A 13,499-nucleotide genomic window follows, 5' to 3' on the forward strand; every position below is an offset into this window, starting at 1 on the left:
ACAGAAAGTTTCTAAGGAGATTTGCTGCCAAATTCTTTCTAAGCAATGGAACCCTATACAAACGCAACCATGACTCGACTTTACTTCGCTGTGTAAACAAGAAGGAAGCAGAACAGATCATGGAAGAAATACACAATGGTGCCTTCGGTACTCATTCCAGTGGACATACAATGGCTAAAAAGATCCTGAGAGCAGGTTATTACTGGTCTACCATGGAAACAGACTGCCATCATCACTCCCGAACATGTCACAAATGCCAGATATACGCTGACAAAGTACATGTACCTCCAGTTCCATTAAGCGTCCTGACGGCTCCTTGGCCTTTTGCAATGTGGGGTATTGATATGATTGGAGAAATCAAACCTACTGCCTCCAACGGACATCGATTTATCCTGGTCGCTATTGAATACTTCACAAAGTGGGTAGAAGCAGCTTCATTTGCTTCTGTTACCAAGAATGTGGTGGCCCGGTTCATCAAATACAATCTCATTTGTCGGTACGGCATCCTTGAACGGATTATCACGGACAATGGCACAAATCTAAACAACAGAATGATTATCGAACTTTGCACACAGTTCAAGATCAAACATCATAATTCTTCTCCATATCGACCAAAGATGAACGGTGCGGTGGAAGCTGCCAACAAGAACATCAAGAAAATCATACAAAAAATGACAGTAACCTACAAAGACTGGCATGAGATGTTGCCTTTTGCTCTTCATGGTTATCGCACATCTGCGCGTACTTCAACAGGGGCAACTCCATTCTCCTTAGTCTATGGCATGGAGGCAGTTCTTCCAATTGAAATTCAGATTCCTTCCCTAAGGATTATGCAAGAAGCCAATCTAGACGAAGACGATTGGATTCAAACACGGTTGGACCAAATAAACTTGATTGATGAGAAAAGGCTCGCCGCTATTTGTCATGGTCAGCTATACCAAAAGCGTATGATCAAAGCCTTCAACAAAAAAGTCAAAAGTCAAGCATACCAAACTGGTGGCTTGGTTGTCAAACGCATCATCTTACCACAAGGTGATCCCAGAGGCAAATGGACTCCCACCTACGAGGGACCATTCATAATCAAGAAAATATTCTCCGGCGGCGCCATGTTGCTTACCACCATGGATGGCGAGGATTTCCCACACCCTGTGAATGCGGACATAGTCAAAAAATACTTCTCTTAAAAAGAAAAAAACAGCTCGCTAAGTTGAAAACCTGAAAGGGCAACTTAGGCAAAAAAATGAGCGTCTCGGTGGATTGAAAACCCGAAAGGGCGGTCCAGGCAAAAGTTAGAGACTAAACAAATACTATCCCGGTAGGCTGAAAACCTGAAAGGGCAGCCTAGGAAAAAGTTAGGGAATGAAGCATACAACTATGTTCCGTTCAGCTGCCTACTCACCATCAACATTCAACACCTCAAAGACACCGATCAGTCCAATCACTTTCTTCCAACAAGTGAGGGATGAGATGCTCGAAGACAGATTGGCAATAGCAGAGTTGAAACTTGACTGGATCATTTTCACATAGCTATTTATCTCTATAAATATTTTCCAAAACTTTCTGACAGTTTCCTACTTCTAGGATTGTTGTCTCCCTGTGCTAACCAGCCTATCATGGCTCTTTTTCAAAAATCAATGCAGCTTAGGCTCAAAAATCACCATTTTCACTTTTTCTGTTTAAATACGTAAGCGTCCCAATGATAATTTTGAATGAACATGTGCATTTGAATATGATTGATGTTTACCAGGAAAAACAGGAATAGCATTCAGGAAATGTCCCAATTATCTGGACATCATCCCATCAGAAGAAAATCCCCAAGAGAAACGCATTTCTCAGCAAATTCCTCAAAAAGATTTTCTCTTCAAAAGAAGTCTTATCCCCCAGCAGGGTTGTTCCAGATTACTATCCTCAGAAGGTGTGATCCCCGCACCCGGACTTGGTCAGATAGTGCATCGGAGGATTATGCATCTTCCTCATTCCCATTTGAAAGGGCATCAGAACTTCCAGCTACCTTTCATTCTCAAGAGATATTCAAAGATCCTTCAACAGAATACCAGGGTTCTCAAAGAATTTCCCCAGCCAAGGGTACTCAAACAAGACAAAAGATCATCAACGATTACAATATAGTCATATCCAGATGACTGGCGGAAATTTATTTTCCCAAATAGAAGCTCGACATCTCACATTCATACATCACATTCATACATCACATATTCATATTCATACATCATACATCATACATCATGCATCATACGCATATTCATACACAACATCACATGCATATTTCTCCGGGAATATCTCACATTTACATGCATCATAAACATTGCATATCACTAACTTGATTTTTCAGGTAGACGGATGTCTTCAACAAAGATGTTCTCAATCACATGCAGTGTTCACCTGAATTCCATGAACGGTTCTCTCAGATAATCAAGCCGAAGATTCATTTTGATCATTAACCAACTCAAAAACAGACATCGCAGATCAAAGTTGATACCTCAGACGGTTCTAAAACGATCTAACATTGCAGATCTAAAGTTGATACCTCAGACGGTTCCAGAACGATCTAACATTACAGATCTAAAGCGATACCTCAGACGGTTCCAGAACGATCTAGCATTACAGATCTAAAGCGATACCTCAGACGGTTCCAGAACGATCTAACATTACAGATCTAAAGCGATACCTCAGACGGTTCCAGAACGATCTAGCATTACAGATCTAAAGCGATACCTCAGACGGTTCCAAAACGATCTAGCATCACAGATCTAAAGTTGATACCTCAGACGGTTCCAGAACGATCTAGCATCACAGATCTAAAGCGATACCTCAGACGGTTCCAGAACGATCTAACGTTGCAGATCTAAAGCGATACCTCAGACGGCACCAAAACGATCTAACATTGCAGATCTAAAGCGATACCTCAGACGGTTCCACAATGATCAACTTCCAAAATCTAAATCGGAAAAACTTTGGACAAGTTCTGTAACGATTATCTTCCAAGACTTAAAGCGGTAACCTTGGACGGTTCCGAAACAGTCAACACAAAGACTTTCAAATCCTTCATCAAGATATAATCAATGGATTCATTCTGATGAACAAACCCTCAACCCATTTACCAGGTGGCATCTGAAAGCCCATCTCAAGTAATGTTTCAATCTGCCAACAACATTTCGCAGACGACATTCAAATGCAACTTCCAACATCTCTTCTGATCAAGGTAAGTGCAAATTTTCAGGGCATCTAAATATTCAATCATCTTCTACCTTCAGATTTCAGACAATCTCTTCAGGTTTAAGAAGATTGAATAGGGGCAACTGTTATACCCCAAAATTTGCCCGTATCTTTTTTCAAGAAAACTCCAATCTGAAAATTAAGAGTCTCATATAATTATGGATTATTTCAACAAATATCCTGACATATGAAATACTTAGTTTTTAGAATTTTTCTTATACAGTAATTTGGCTTGCAGTTGAATTTATTCTTACGCAAACGCCAAATACTGTTTATTACTTCACACATGCTATTTATTTATTTACAGATAAATAGTACTGACACAATTGGTACAGAGTTAAATCTTTTTGCAGGCGCAGAATCAGGAAACTCAGACTGTACTGGTAACAAGTAGATTATTATTATCTTTTGTTTCCCACTAATTTTTGTACTATATTCCATTATTTTCAAAAATCTTTTCAAATCTCTTTTTCAAAAATCAAATCTCTCTTTTTCCCAACACTATCTCCACTTTCTTTCAAATCTTACTTCCACTCAAATTTTCCTTTTGTACGGAATCACATCATTCCCCAACGTCCCTATCCTCCTTTCCATTCTATAAATACCTCTCATTTTCTTCCATAAAATCTCACATCAAATTCTAATTCATCTCTCAAATTTCTACTTCATAATCCATCCTTTCTTCTTTCCCGACAAAATGGCAAAGTGGATAGAGACGTGTTTTCTTACAGTCATCACCATTGCTACGGTGATCATGACTTTCTTCTGCCTGCATAGTCCTGAAGAGTGTGGACCTGCAATGGTTGCACTCCCAATCATCTACATGTTATTGTTCATAGCATGGGTTATCAATCGTCATTCTTAAAATTTGCCGTATTTCTTATTTCTTAAATGTACCGTTTATTCGTACTTTTCGATATAGTATGTAATATTTGTACTGTCAGTATTAAATATTGTACTACTTGTCATAATATTGCTTAATTACTCAGATAATATTTTATGTGTTTTCTGCCAGTCAAATATTCATTTTTCTGTGCATTAAATGATTTTCAGGGTTATTATCGGTAATTTTGCTCGCGTACAGTGAATATTAGTTATTTATTATGTCTGTGTTTCTTTTAACAAGTCATGTAAATAAACTTTCATTTTTCACATAAAACAAAAACAAAAACAACAAAAAAAGAAAATTAACTTTGACTGTTGATTTTTTACTCTAACTGCTACGTCAATACCTGGACAGTCAGTTGACAGCCAAACTGCTGGCAATACAATTCTCAGTGTTTTGTACCATCAATCAAATCAATCTTTCACAATTCAAAATTCCAAGATCTTTGTGCTAGAAGTCTTCTGAATATCACGCGATTAGCAGAAACTCAGCACTGCACAAAAATCAGGTACGCTTAACTGTCTCCTACACAAACAGTCCCTAATCAGGGTTTTTCTTGTTTTTACAGGAGCAACAAGTTTTTGAGACCTCAAATGGATTTCATACACATCCATATATCTCAAAGTACCATCATACAAATTTTCAAACTTCAATTCACTCAGACGCACCGTCAGCAGCTCAAACAGTCAACAGACGACCCGTTTGACCAAAAAAGTCAACAGACAGTCAAAAATGAAATTTTTTGTCAAAGTCCATATTTTGTCAAAGGATTCATCATTTGATCATTGGATGATCATAATTCATCAAGGAAAGATCAAAAATCAACAAAACCCTAAGATTCAAAATTAGGGTTTTTGCCTGAAAAGTCAACTCAACTTTGACTGATCATAACTCTCTCATCCTTCATCCAAAAAATTCAAACCAAAGCTCATCTTGAAGGAAATTCAATTATCTTTCAAATGCCATTGATCCCATGGTCATTGGATTCACCATTTGAATAATATGATCAAAGACATTACAGGTCATTTTCAAAGTCAACAAAAAGACACTTTTTTCAAAAGGACACACAAGGAGCATCAAAAATCATTTTGACATGAGACCAAAGACATTGGTTAGAGGACTCTTTGAGGTTTCCAAAAAGTGCAAGATCTCCTTCATATGACAAAAATTGAAGGATTTACACCTTGTTGAAGTTGGCTAAATTTTGGGAAAATACATGAAATCAACATTGCTCAAAAATGTATTTTTTCCAAATGGGGCCAAGTTTTCAGCATTCAAACATCATTTCCATGATGTTATGGGCCTCCCACGACCAAGACTAAGCCCACACCATTTTTATTCATTTTTTTCTTGATTTTATCTTATTTTAAGATTAAAATTAAAAGGAAAATGGATGGATAAATGGTAGCTTAACTTCCAAGCATGACTCACCCAAGGAATCTTCATCTTTCTGCAGAGAATTGAAGAGCAAGGCAGGTGCATTGAAGGCAAGAAGACTTGGTCAATAATTCAAAGCTTTTTAATATAAAAAATGCAAGAATTCCACAAAGGCAACTAAGATGCTTCTTAGCTTCAATTCTAAGCACTCAATGCTTATATATAGACTATCATACTTCAGTAACAAAAAGGGGACGAATTGAGAAGCATTCATAAGCATAGAGCACTCTTGTAACAACTTGTAATTTTCAAAGAAACTTGGAATTCGAATTTTAAGTTTCAGTCCATTTCAATACAAAATAAATATTCAAACACCTTCCTCAAGCATTACTGAACATATCTCAATCATTTCCAAGTCTTGAAACCTCATAAATCGAGCTACCTAGGCCACGGTTTGTTCAAACTAAAACCAACTTATATCTCATAACTCACGCATATTTAACAAGATGTAGATGCATAATTATGTTTGGTTTGAAGCTCTGGTCGTTTCTGGAGCTTCAATTGGATTTTAATGGCTGTTTGTAGCATATACCGTTTTAGGGTTTTCTTAGCTCAAAATTAGGGTTCTTCAATAGGGCCAAAATTAAAGCAAATTAAAGACATGGTTAAATTCAGTGGAACAAGACGAGTTGAATGGTACCATCGCGCCAAATTTATTTGCTTGTTTACCCCTATTCGTTATTTTTCAGAATTAGGGTTCACTTACTATAGCGCTTTTTTACAAAAGCGCTGTTAAAGGCCTTGTCTGAAGGTTGAAGACGAAGACGTGTCTTCCTCCCATTGGTTCAGAAGCGCGCGCGTGTTTTTTAAATTTATCTCTAATCAAGTGTTTTGCAGGTGTAACGTGTACCATGTGCCTCAAAGTCTGGACCATCTGATCTTGCTTAACAGCTCATCCAACGCCTCAGAACACGCATGCGCATCATACTCCCTCACTTAATTTCCACATCTGATCAGTATCCTTTTATTTCTTATTTTTATTTTAATTTCCTTGTTAAATTAATTAAAAATAGTTTTAAAAATCCAAAAAATACACAAAAAATATTTTTAGACTTCTAAAATAATATATTATTTTCTGAAATAAAAATATTTTATTTTCTTCAAAATTTCAATATTTTGCATAATTAATTAGTATATATTTATATATTTGCTTTTTAATTATTCTAACCAATCAAAAAATCATAAAAAAAATTGTTCTTTATATTAAATATTGTTTATATATTATAAACTAATTTTGTACATATTTTGAATAATTTTATCTTTAAGTTTTAATTATTTGTATAATTATTTGCATAATTATGTTTTAATTAACTTAAATCAATTTCAAATCAATTTCAAAAATGCCAAAAAAATTAGTTTTGTTTTAAAATTAATTAACAAATATTTTGTACATATTTTAAACTTAATTTCTAGGTTTAAATCTATTTTCATCTTTTTCTTCATTTTAATTTAATTAATTATGCATTAATTATAATTAAAATAAATCATAAAAAATTCAAAAACATGCCTTTTATTTTTCTTGCAATTTAAATTCCTAGATAAATGTATAGGATGTCAAATTCATGTAAATAGGCTAGTTTACATTTCCTGCACAATCGATGTAATAGCGTAGATTTACTTTCGGCACTTTACATTTCCGCATTTTAATTTCCAGCAAATATAAACTGCGTGTATGTCAAAGATAAAATTGAACCGTTAGATCACTAACTTCAAAGATAAATATCTGAATACAATCACAATCACACTTGCACCTCTTCAGGTAATCCCTTTCTCATTCTTTTCAAAATCAAAGTCAAAATTCCATCGTTTTGAGTACAAAATCGAACCTTGCGTTTGTATCCGGTGAAAGGATAGATTTTTAAAGGAAATAGGATAAAGACCTTATAACTCAGGGTAGACCTCCTAGTTTGCTTGCTCAAATCAAAACAAACAAAATTCTCATACACTGTTGTTTTTCAAAACAAAACTTTCAAAAAAGACAATACTTTGTATACATCCAAACACGGATTATTACAAAGTTAACGTTCTTTTCAAAACATCTTTCGAAAGATAAACAAGCATTTTGTATACATCCACACACGGATCATTACAAAATTCAAATTACAAAGGTATTTGAAACCACATATGAGCAATTTCAGAGCAATTGAAAAGTGATCGAAAAACAAGTGAGCTAAGCAAACTTAAGAGCCCATGGATAACCATGGATACAAAGGGTGCTAACACCTTCCCTTTGTATAACCTACCCCCTTACCCAGAATTTCTTAAAGGTCTTTTTTCTGTTTCTTTTATAAACCTTTCCTTAATTGGATAAAATAAAAGGTCGGTGGCGACTCTGTGAATTTTCAAAAATGCGAAAGCATTAAGCAATAAAAAAGAGTCAGTTCACGTATCTCTACAGAATAGAGGTATGGCCCGGAATTAAAAAAATCGGAGGTCCACAGTCTGTCATATGTGCTGCCCATATCCTGAGCCTGCTTAGAAAGGACTCCATAACGGAGATCTTCTTTGACACACGGGCCTAGTTTCCACCAACCCAGATGTACTCCCGATTAAGTGATGACACTGACGGTACTATCCTTCCTTTTTTTTCTTAGGGCCAGATGCTTAGTTTCCTTCTAACTTAGTACTGATCTTTATTGTCCGATTTGCTTTCTTAGTGCTGACACCCTCGTATGCCGATCATACAAGGAAGCGGCAGAAGAACCTATTTGACAGTAATCTATCAGGAACTACAGAAAAAGACTGGAAAGTAAGGAACGAAGTGCTCGACCAGAAGGGATAAGATGGGAAGTAGTACGCCCGGTTCACCAGATTCTACCACTGCAGGGCCCAATCATACTCAAAAGAAGAGGTTGATCCTGGCTCAGAAGGAACGCTAGCTATATGCTTAACACATGCAAGTCGAACGTTGTTTTCGGGACAAATGTCACAGAAGTCAGAGAAAAAGCTTTTGAAACACTAACTAGAAAAATAAAAATAGAAGAAAACCCAATACAAAATGAGCGCTAATAGAAGACTTATTTTTTTAATTTGTCAATCAATAGTGCAGGCATGTGTGGGACGCAGAGGAAGAGTAGTTCTAAAGTTGAGTTAAGACAGCAAGCAAATTTTATCAGAAATCAACCATAGTTCAACCAAACCCCTGTCTGCACCCTATGGAGCCGCATTTAAGAACTTGAACCAGCCCAGTCATGTCAACAGTAGCCAAGTACATGAAACTCGAACAAAATAAAGAAAGCCAACCAATTGGAGTCTCACCCTAGTCATGATCCTGAACATTTAACCCTCAGGTAGCCAAGAAGCCATAGTCTATCCTCTTCATTACACACCTGTGCCATAGAATACAAAAACTAAAGTTTACCAAAAAACCATTATCCAACCTATCCTTCATCTCCTTTTAACCCTGTCCAAGACCCTTCTTTCTTATCCAAGCCCGTGTTCATCGCATTGGACTAACTGGCTACTTTTAGCAGCTAATCAGTCAAAGTCAAATCTGTTAATTCAATATCTTTCTCGCCTTATCCTGCTAACAGCCTATGAATGTGCGCTTGTCGGAAATCATCTTAAATCTTCGATTCCTAGTGCGCAGATTCGAGAATAATCGAGACTGCCACGCTTCCGGCTGCTCCTGCTAATGCTATTGCTACCTCCTCCTTTGCTCCTTCGATACGTGCCCGGTCGAAATGTGTTTTTGCTTTCTTTCTATTCTTCCTGAAACAGATTTGAGGCCTTGTCAGTTGCTTTCACTAGCAGCGCTTATGCCAGAAGCATTCGTAGGTTAAAGAATGGTAAGATTGGATGGGCTTGTTCTTGAATGCGCAAGGACTAAGAAGACTGCTGCCATTCCATTCAGGTAATGCAATAGTGAATGTCCGATCAATAGCAATAGTGTTGTGGCACTTCTTTATGACTTTCCTGTTGAGCATAACTTCTGGAGGATTTGATATGGATGTAACTTGCTCTAGAATCATAAGTTTCCTAATCGAATAGGATAGGGTGCAGGCCAACTCGAAATAGAAAGAGCCCTTTCCTTTAGTAGGACGGCACGAGTGAGCTTATTAAAGCGCGAATCCTAGAGGAGGATCAAGGGGGTCAGATCCCCGGGTGGGACAAATCAGGTATTTGTCTTTGCAACGGAAAGTAGTAAACTATGGATGGATTTAAACTAAGGTACCGTGCCCTAAGATAAGGCACAGTCAAAGCAGGGACTTAGAGACTAGCATCCGATTGTGGGCATCTTTCGATTGAGTAGGTCAAGAAAGAGACAACAGGCGATTATCCCCAACAGCGGAAACGCCGCTATTCATGAGTAGTCGTAGTTAGCCGGAATAAGAGGTTTCGCGGGGCTACCTACTTTTTGGCTAGGAACGACTTGCCTAGTTGGAACTCTTCTCCGCCGACTCCTGAGGCGTACTACAGATCAGTGCGTTCTTGCCCGCTTGGTACTTTGATCCGAAGATCCCGAGCCCCTTCTTCTACCCCTTTGGTAGCTACCAATTACTTAACCAAATGGGTCAAAGCTGAGCCATCTAAGGTCTGTCTTCCAGGTTTTCCCAGACGCGAGTCGAGTCATCTTGTTCATCAGGCTTCCTTCTCGCAGTCGAAGCGATAGCGGTACTGGAACAAGTTCCCTATTCGATATGGTTTCATTCCACCAGTCCGAAAGCACTGGGTCAAAGGGCTTAACTTCAGAACCTTTTCTTGCCCGTGGGCATTAAATTAACCCTGAGGTGACTCTGTCCCTGGCATCCCTTTATGCCCCCAACTTTATTAACTTCACGGTAAACGCAATAGCCAGCAGGTCAAAGCCTTTTTTGGGGTCCAAGGGCCCCCTACTACCCAATTCCTGTCTTTGGAACTACGGGGATAGGTTACTTTCTGCGATGGCCCTCCACTTCGTTGGGAAAAGTGAAAGGAAATAACAAGCCCTAAACTAAATACCAACTAGCAGCTTATCAACCACCGAACACAGACTCATGTTGGCGATGCCATGGTCAAGTAAGAGAACGAGCCATTCATCCTAAGTAGTATTTTAGTATAGAAGAGGGGCATTATGAGCCTACTACTACGACTACATGCGCATCTAGTGCAGTGGCTTGGAGGCAAGCTACCTTGACTATCTTCCAAACTTATCCATAATTTACTGATCAAACGTAGTAGGGGCGGACTGCTCTTCATTCAGCCACGCCACAGTGACCCCCGAAGCGATCTTCTTTTAGTTGCGGGACGAAATTCGGCAGCTGCTGGCTCTGAATAACCAGCCCGTTAATAAGTTAAATTCTTCCATAACATAATGGGGCGGGGTTGCGCGCGAGCCAAGTGACGGAGGGGCACAAGAGTACTTCGCGCCACAACCATCTCTTTTTTATAAGTTCTACGGACCGATGCCTGCTGCTTCATCTGGGAGAAAAGAATCATAGATATGCCGGTCATTAGAAGGAAGAACCGCCATAAAAAGATTCCTCGTGTATCATCTGTAGCAAAACTATGAACGGAAGCTAGCAATCTGGACCGTATTGAAAAGGTTCCTGAGACACAACATGGAAGAGTAACAATATTAAGAAACGAGATCCAAGAATGAAGAAGGGGTAGAATTACGGAATGAATACGAGCTGTGGCTAACACCCAAGGCATAAAAGAAGCATTTTCTACGGGATCCCGAAACCACCAGCCACCCCGACCTAATTCATGATGAGCCCACCAACTTCCTGGCATGATGCCCACAGTTAAAAACCACCGACATGTCAAGATCCAAATTCGAATCTGTTTCTGGTCCTGGTCATTACGGACGACACGCTTCGCCTGCTCCCTCCCCGTGTCGGCACTCCAACAAAGAGGCGAAGTAGTGGTCTCTTTCTGTTCATTACAAACGACACGCTTCGCCTGCTCCCTCCCTGTGTCCACTAGCGCTCCTGTCTAGAGCGAAGAGAAGGCGAAAAAGCACCGCCAAAGCAGCATGAGCAGGCTTCTATTGCTACGCAACAAGAGAGCTGGATAGCATTTTGCGACCACATATTTTAATTTAATGGTAAAAAGCTCGCTTGTTATACGGGATCCGACGCATCCAGCAGAGCGAAGCAGCGTTCCCTTCTTTTCGGCGGCATCCTTCCGCATTGGCGGTGAGTGGAGTGCCACCATCCCATTAATAATTTTTTATCTACATAATCCAAAGCCCATAGCACTGGCGACGTCTCCGGCATAAATGCAAGGAGGATGCAGAGGGAAAAGCCCAAGAAAAAATTTGAAAAGAAGAAAGGCCTAATGGCTACTTGGGATGACTCAGATTCTTCTGATCAAGAGTCAGACTCTGAAGATGAGCAGGCAAACATAGCACTGATGGCTACTATTGATGAAGAGTCAGAATCTACATCAGACTCAGATTCTGAAGAGGTATTTTCTAAACTATCTAGAGATGAGTTAGTTTCTATTCTAACAGAACTTCTGGAAATCAAGGCTCAACTTAGTATCAAATACAAAAGGCTGAAAAAGCTCTTTGCATCTGAAACTAAGAAACTTGAAATAGAAAATTCTGAACTTAAGGAAAAAGTTTTAAAACTATCTAAAGATGTTGATGTTAGAACAAGATTTGTTCTGATCAATATTCTTAGTTTTGATGATAACAAGGATATGAATTTTGTGTGAGATAATGTGGTACTCTAATACATTGCAATTTTCCTTTCAGGAAATATATAAAGAGTATGCACAAATCAGCGCTCAGAAGCTTTGTCTCAGAAGGTTTAGCATGCAACATCAGAACATGGTCTGGCAAGACATCAGAAGATGGTCAAGGCAGAATCAGAACATGGGTCTATGGAAGCATCAGAAGAACTTGAGATCAGAAGCAGAAGCACTGAAGTTCTCATGGTATCACGCTCAGAAGCACTTCAAGGTCAGAAGACAAGAAGATTCTATGCACCAAGCTGTTTGACTCTGATGATATTCAAATATTATATTCACAAACATCAGATCAGAAGAAAGTACAGGTGGCAGGCTACGCTGACTGACAAAAGGAACGTTGGAAGCTATTAAAGGCAACGTCAGTAGACACAGCGTGAACAAGGCTCGAGGTAGTTGACAAAAGCGTGAAACATTAAATGCAAAGCTGTACGGAATACACAAAGCATTAAATTCGCCCAACGGTCATCTTCTCTAGTGCCTATAAATATGAAGTTCTGATGAGAAGCAAGGTTGACGATTTGTTAACAATTAACTTGCTGAAACGCTGTTCAAACTCAAAGCTCAGAAACTTCATCTTCATCAAAGCTCACTACATTGCTGTTGTAATATATTAGTGAGATTAAGATTAAACGTTAAGAGAAATATCACTGTTGTGATTATAGCTTTTCAGAAGCATTGTAAAACTCTTATTTGATTACATTAATTTGTAAGTAACTAGAGTGATCAAGTGTTGATCAGGATACTCTAGGAAGTCTTAGCTTGTGTCTAAGCAGTTGTAATTAGAGTGATCACGTGGTGGTCAGGATACTCTAAGAAAGTCTTAGCTTGTGTCTAAGCATTTGTTCCTGGAGTGACCAGGTTGTGATCAGGATACTCTAGAAGACTTAGTCGCGGACTAAGTGGAAAACCATTGTAATCTGTTGCGATTAGTGGATTAAATCCTCAGGTGAGGTAAATCACTCCGTGGGGGTGGACTGGAGTAGTTTAGTTAACAACGAACCAGGATAAAAATAACTGTGCAATTTGTTTTTATCGTTCAAGTTTTTAAGACTACACTTATTCAAACCCCCCCTTTCTAAGTGTTTTTCTATCCTTCAGTTGAATCATCTTCTAGTTCAGAAAATTCTATTCCAAGTGTGAACAATATTCTGAAGGAATATGACTTGAGTTTCAGAAAGTTTCTATCTAGAGATATTGGCAGAAGTCAGCTAGCCTCTATGATATATGGAGTTAGTGGAAACAAGAGAGTTGGCATAGGCTATGA

The 13,499-nt window shown here is 38.6% G+C and overlaps 1 pseudogene; it reads right to left on the reverse strand.

Annotated features, from left to right (window-relative positions):
* Window positions 1–10,783: 10,783 nt before the first annotated feature.
* Window positions 10,784–11,782, reverse strand: LOC131597507 (probable cytochrome c biosynthesis protein; annotated as a pseudogene).
* Window positions 11,783–13,499: the final 1,717 nt, after the last annotated feature.

The sequence above is a fragment of the Vicia villosa genome, linkage group LG4 (genome assembly GCF_029867415.1).
Source record: "Vicia villosa cultivar HV-30 ecotype Madison, WI linkage group LG4, Vvil1.0, whole genome shotgun sequence".
NCBI lineage: Eukaryota > Viridiplantae > Streptophyta > Magnoliopsida > Fabales > Fabaceae > Vicia > Vicia villosa.